The sequence below is a fragment of the Corylus avellana genome, chromosome 8 (genome assembly GCF_965113065.1).
Source record: "Corylus avellana chromosome 8, dhCorAvel1.hap1.2, whole genome shotgun sequence".
Lineage (NCBI taxonomy): Eukaryota > Viridiplantae > Streptophyta > Magnoliopsida > Fagales > Betulaceae > Corylus > Corylus avellana.
In genome coordinates, this window is record NC_142497.1 from 5,702,160 (window position 1) to 5,708,006 (window position 5,847).

Sequence of the window (5,847 nt, forward strand, 5' to 3'; positions counted from 1 at the left end):
CAAATCCTCAGCTATTGCTGGGGATCCCAATCCCTTATTGCGAGTGGCAATCTACGTAGCATTTATCACACCAGTAACAAAATAATTAAATTTGATTATAATTGATGTGGCAATATAACAACGCACAATGTATAGTATTGCTACATTAGTTTGTAAATCGACGTGGCAGTTACCAAAACGGCCACTCAACAATTACATTTGATTGTGGCTGTCATAACAATGTCACGTAGTATCTATCACGCAGACTCTTGCGTCAATTTGTAAGTTAACATGACACTTACCAAATCAGTAACTAAACAATTAAATTTAATCATGCTTGATGTGGCAGTGTCAACTAAATGTTTATGTTCTTGTATTGTAAAAGGTGTAGTATTCAAGCATTTTCTTAAGAAAAATGGTGAGTACTCCCTTATTTAGTTATATAGTGAGAGCGTTTTATATATATATATATATATAGGATACTTATCTAGTATATGAGATTACTCAAGCAGGCGATTAGGATTTGTAACAAAGGGAGTTGAAAGAAGAGGGGCGGGATTGTTTGGGCTTGAAGTGGGTCTATTAATATTAAAAGAAGTTGATGTGTATATAACTTTTAAAATTACTATTGAATTTGTGATAGATTACTAAATCTAATAGTAATTTTAAAAGTAACGTCAATTTTGGGAAAACAGAAACTTTCCTTTTAGCATTACCCAAATTAAAAGATAGATACTATATATAAAGGGTAAGGCATGGATTAAGAAAAAATGGTTAATACTATAAGAGAGATTAATTGTATTTGAAAATACAATTAATCTATATTTTGAGTAAATGGCCGGCCCATCGTAAGCTCTTAGGCTCATTTTAGGCTGCCTGCCAATCTATCGTCCTAGCCCACGAGGCTTGAGAGTTGAGATCATAGCCATGCACTATAGTGCTTTATTAATTGATATTGAAATACCCTACTTGAAGAAACACCAAATTAAACCCCAACTCCCACATCCGTCTCATGGGCATTTCCTTTTTCTCATGGGAGATAGCCTCCGGCTTAAGACCCAAATTCTTCCAAAAGGGCATGCATCAAATTCATCTCAAGCATCCCTAAGACATGCAATTTTTCTTTTGGGTGATAATTAGTGTTTGCATATTAAATTTATATCCAATTGAGACATGGGTATTATATATATATATATATATATATATATAAAAGTTAACATTAATCCGACTTATTTAATTAAAATAGTTAGACTCCTCAACCATAATCTGCTAATTTTGTGTTAAATTCGTGTTGGGTTTACAGGTCATGTAAAAAATTATCAACACTAAATGTTGGGTGTTGAGTTTAATTAGTCGTGCCAAAGCATAAGTGTTGGGAAGAATGTATCCATTCTTTTATGCATACATATTTACAATATATCATGAACCACTCAATTGGTGACACGTACCGCACATCACTTTACACCTTTAGATAAAAGAAGAAAAGAGGAAAAAGAAGAAAAGAGGAAGAAAAAGAGGACTTCTTCTTCTCTTCTTCCTCTTCCCTTAAGACCAAAAAAAGAAAGGAGGGATTCACTCCCTCTCTCCATAAGAAAAAGAGGCGTCTCTCTCTCCATCTTGCTCTTCCTCCTCCCTCACGTCTCTCTCTCATTACCTCTCTCTAAGAGGCTCTCACTTCTCTCTCTCATTCTCCCTCTCTCTCTTTTTCTTTATCTCACGCACACACTGGTTCATTAGAACCTAGAGACAAATTTTTCATTGCTTTTCCTACTTCAAAAAAAAAAAAAAAAAAAAAAAAGGCTAACTTAAGCATCGGAGAGTCTTCGGTTCCGGCCGAAGACCCTTTGACCCTATAGGTCTTTGTCTTGCAAGAACAACATTGTCGTGCAAGTGGCCCCTCACTAAGAAAATAGTTGAGGTAATGAATCCTTGGACCTGAAAACACTCCAACATTAATGAGTATAAAACTATATATGTTATCAAACATATCTAATTAAACAGATCACATCTTTAAACCCAAACCCAAATCTGAGATCAAAATCTTTCGCTAGATGAGTTGCTTCTCATTACCTTGTATTTGGAACCATTTCTAATTGGTTTCTCTTTGAGAAATGCTAGATGTTCTCTTAGTGTTCTCCTAGTCCTAGAAAAAGAATATGATCAAAAAAATACCTAACATTTTCCTTTCTTATTCATATTTTCATTTGGATCACAAATGAGAAAGACTCTCCCTTATAATCAAGTTCCTCATTTGAATAGATATAAATAAATCAAGGCATCTTTTATCATTAGAAAACGACAACGAAGTGTTCATAGTCCTAATAGGTGAATGAATGATGACTGATGAGCATGTTCTTCGATGGCTTAGAAAAAAAAAATAAAAAAAAATAAATAAAATTGAAAGGAATTTACTAAAAACTCCCAACGTTAATAATCACCGCACACATGTACTCATATTGTGACAAGTGGATACCAAATCCTTTTTTTTGTTTTGTTTTGGGGCCCTTAAGATACCAAATCTTGTTGGGTCCGCATAATGTGACCTTAATTGGGTTGTCTTATTGGAGCCGCCGGCCGGTGAAGGTGCCACCAGTACCCCACTCGTTTTCTGAGACACGCACGTGCACGTGCAGCCCTGCGCACGATCCCACAGTCCCACAAACTCAATGAGCCACAAGTTCATCACATGGCCCCCACGATCCCATTATCATACGACTAAAAAAAAAAAAAATTCTCTTACCTTGTATTTATGATCTATACGATCATTAAATTTTATCAAACAATTTGTACGTCATTATATATTACATGATATGGTGATTAAATACCTAATTTGAAGTTAATTAGTCATAGCCATGTCTTTGTTATGAGAAAAATTATATGGGGCCCTCGTATGTAATTGGGTAATGATTTTGAGAACGATTTTTTGTTCTTAACTTTTATTTGTTATGAGAAAAATCATTGCTCAGGTAAAATTTGCTTAACCATATATATCGAAGACCAGTGTAATATTTTTCCAAGAAAGTGAGAGGATGTATATGTTTTCCTTGTTAAATGCTAATTTAAATCAAAGGATCATTAATTAGGAAAAGATTGGATTAGAAATCGTGGATGAGCTTCAAATCTGAAAAGATGGTTTGAAATTTGGAGGACAAAGACAAAAATACTAGTTGTACAACATGTTGTGGATGGCAGTGCTCGATCAGATATTTTTTTCGATCATCGTTTATCTCAAAAGTTTAAATAATTAAAAATTAATAAGTATATTTTAGCACACATTATCACATATACGTGAGCTAAAACTCTATTTTAATAAGTGAGCTCAACACGTAAAATATTTTAATTAAATAGAAAGTAAATTAACAAATTAAAATTTTGTTGGGATTATCCCACATCGGTTGTGGAAGGGGCTGGTTGTCAGTTTATAAGCGTAAAGGAAAGTCTCACCTCTTGAACTACCTTTTGGGGTTGAGAGAGGCCCAAGACTACCCAACACTGGTATCAGAGCCTAGGTTTAACCAACAAGTCTCAGCCCAACGGTTCACAGGAGAAACAAGTTGTCTCTGCTTCGACTCAGGGTCCGATGTCCGACATCAATTGTGGAAGGGGTTAGTGGTCACTTTATAAGTGTGAGTGAAAGCTTCATCTCTTGCAACAGATTTGAACTCAAAACCTTTGACACGTGATATAGTACAATAATACCAATTTAAACTACCACTTATCTCAAAAAACTTGAACTTTTAAAAATGAGTCAATTTAATTTATGTACACTTAAACATCTCACTCTCTATCTAATGGTATGAGAATTAATTTCTTTTTGGTAGTTAGATCAAAGACAAGTTAGAGGTTAATTAATCACACTGTGACTGGCTAAATGGAGAGGCAAGACAAGTGCTTGTCCATTACTCAAGCAAGTCTCTTCACCAAATGGGAGATCTCAAGCTCAATCGTTTTTCAGCTTCGTCAGCTTCCGAGACCTCTAGAAGTGCAAACTGCCGTGCGCACCACATTTTCAAGTGGACCATTTTTAACCAAATGTTTTAAAGTATTCTCAACTCTTCTCCCATCTTCCTTTCCCTTAAATTTAGTAGTTAATTAGAAACTTCCCTTAATTTGTAACTTTCCCTCTGCCCTTTATTTTTCTATATTTTCAATTAATCTCTCATGATTTATGAAAGCTGTACATTCTCTCTGCACACGTAATGCATTTTTATACTTTATTTTTCTTTTTTAACTAGTTGGTTAAGTATATAATTTCAATTGGCCATTGTTTCCCGTTTTGATAACTTATAGTACTCATAGTGTACTTAAAGTGCTATTATTTTAATTTATTTTGATTTAAATACTATCATTCATCATAATGTGTATATGTCGTGTTTGCAAGTATTTTTTTTTTTTAAATCTTAAATATATATGGCATAAAAACTTCAAATTATTTGGGGAAAAAAAAAAAAAAAAAAAATTCTTTAAACTTAAGTTAATAAAATATTTTTAATTATATTCGAACTATATATTGTTGCAAGAAACTCTAGAGAGATTAAATTAACCTCTCTAGCTAGAATAATACTGGAGTAATTGTAAGTGGCCTACTTGTGTCCTACTTGTATCCTACTAAGAATTGTGTAACTATTAAAATTACCATTTGATCAATCAAAAGCCTAATGGTGATTTTAATAGCCACATCATTCTTAATAGGACATAAGTAAAATACAAGTAGGTCACCTATAATTACTAAGAATACTAGAAAAATCGTCCTATCTTTTCTGTATCTTCATGTTGCATTTAGCCTAAACATCTTTAGGCCACAAACAACTCCAAATAAGGCCAAGCGTCTCTGCCTCTGGTGGATTAAGATCAATTCTCCTTTTATAAAGATTTTATTTTGTTGGAAGTAGGGGTGTACAAGCAGTTGCGATTAGCAGTTTGCAACCGCCTAAGGTGGTTATTGGATTTTAATAACCGCAATCACTTCACTTAGGTGGTTAGCGATTATTTTATAACCGACGGTTATTCAAACCAATAACCGACAGTTTTATAACTTCTTCTTTTTTATGGGCTTTTGGGCTTTTTGAGATGTTTTGGGCCTTTTTGTGCCTATTTTTTGGACTTATTTTAAATAGTTTTAGGTTAAAGTGTTCCTAAAAACAATGAGTATGATGAAACCCTATTCCGGTTAAAACAACAAACACCAAAACGACATTGTTTTAATGTTATATATATAAGGGTAGGCGGTTAGAGGTTATTAACCATTTTTTTAACCCCTAAAACTGCTAACCACCCCACACTAGGCGGTTAGCAGTTTTTTATAACCGCATACCAAAGTGGTTATGCGGTTATACGGTTAGCAGTTGCAGGATACTTATAACTGTCCCGTTTGTACACCCCTAATTGGGAGTATATTATTGCAAACCCTTCGTAAAAACATCTTCACTACTACCCTCGGACACTCGATCCCAAATCCTCCAAATCTCTTTCCATAAATTAGTCTGGTAAAGAATATTTGAGCATTGGGAATGCTACGTGCAATCTCCTGATCCTAGGTGACTAATATATATATATATATATATATATAAAAAGTGATCATTATTTTTCTTATTTAATTTTTAAAAAATAATATCCACTCAGAACTACAAATACACTAGGAGAAACATTTTTCATTTAAGCAGCCTCCCCTTCCCTAATTTTGCATTCTAATTAAATTCTCCGCCAAACATATCACTCATGACACCTAAGTTTTTTTTTTTTTTTTTTGTAACAACAGCTAAGTTATTTAGTCTTGATGATAGATTTTTAAAATTTAATGTCATCCATCACATCCAACATAAATCTTTGTTTGTAGGAGTCATCCTTTTTCCAACCTGGACTAAAATA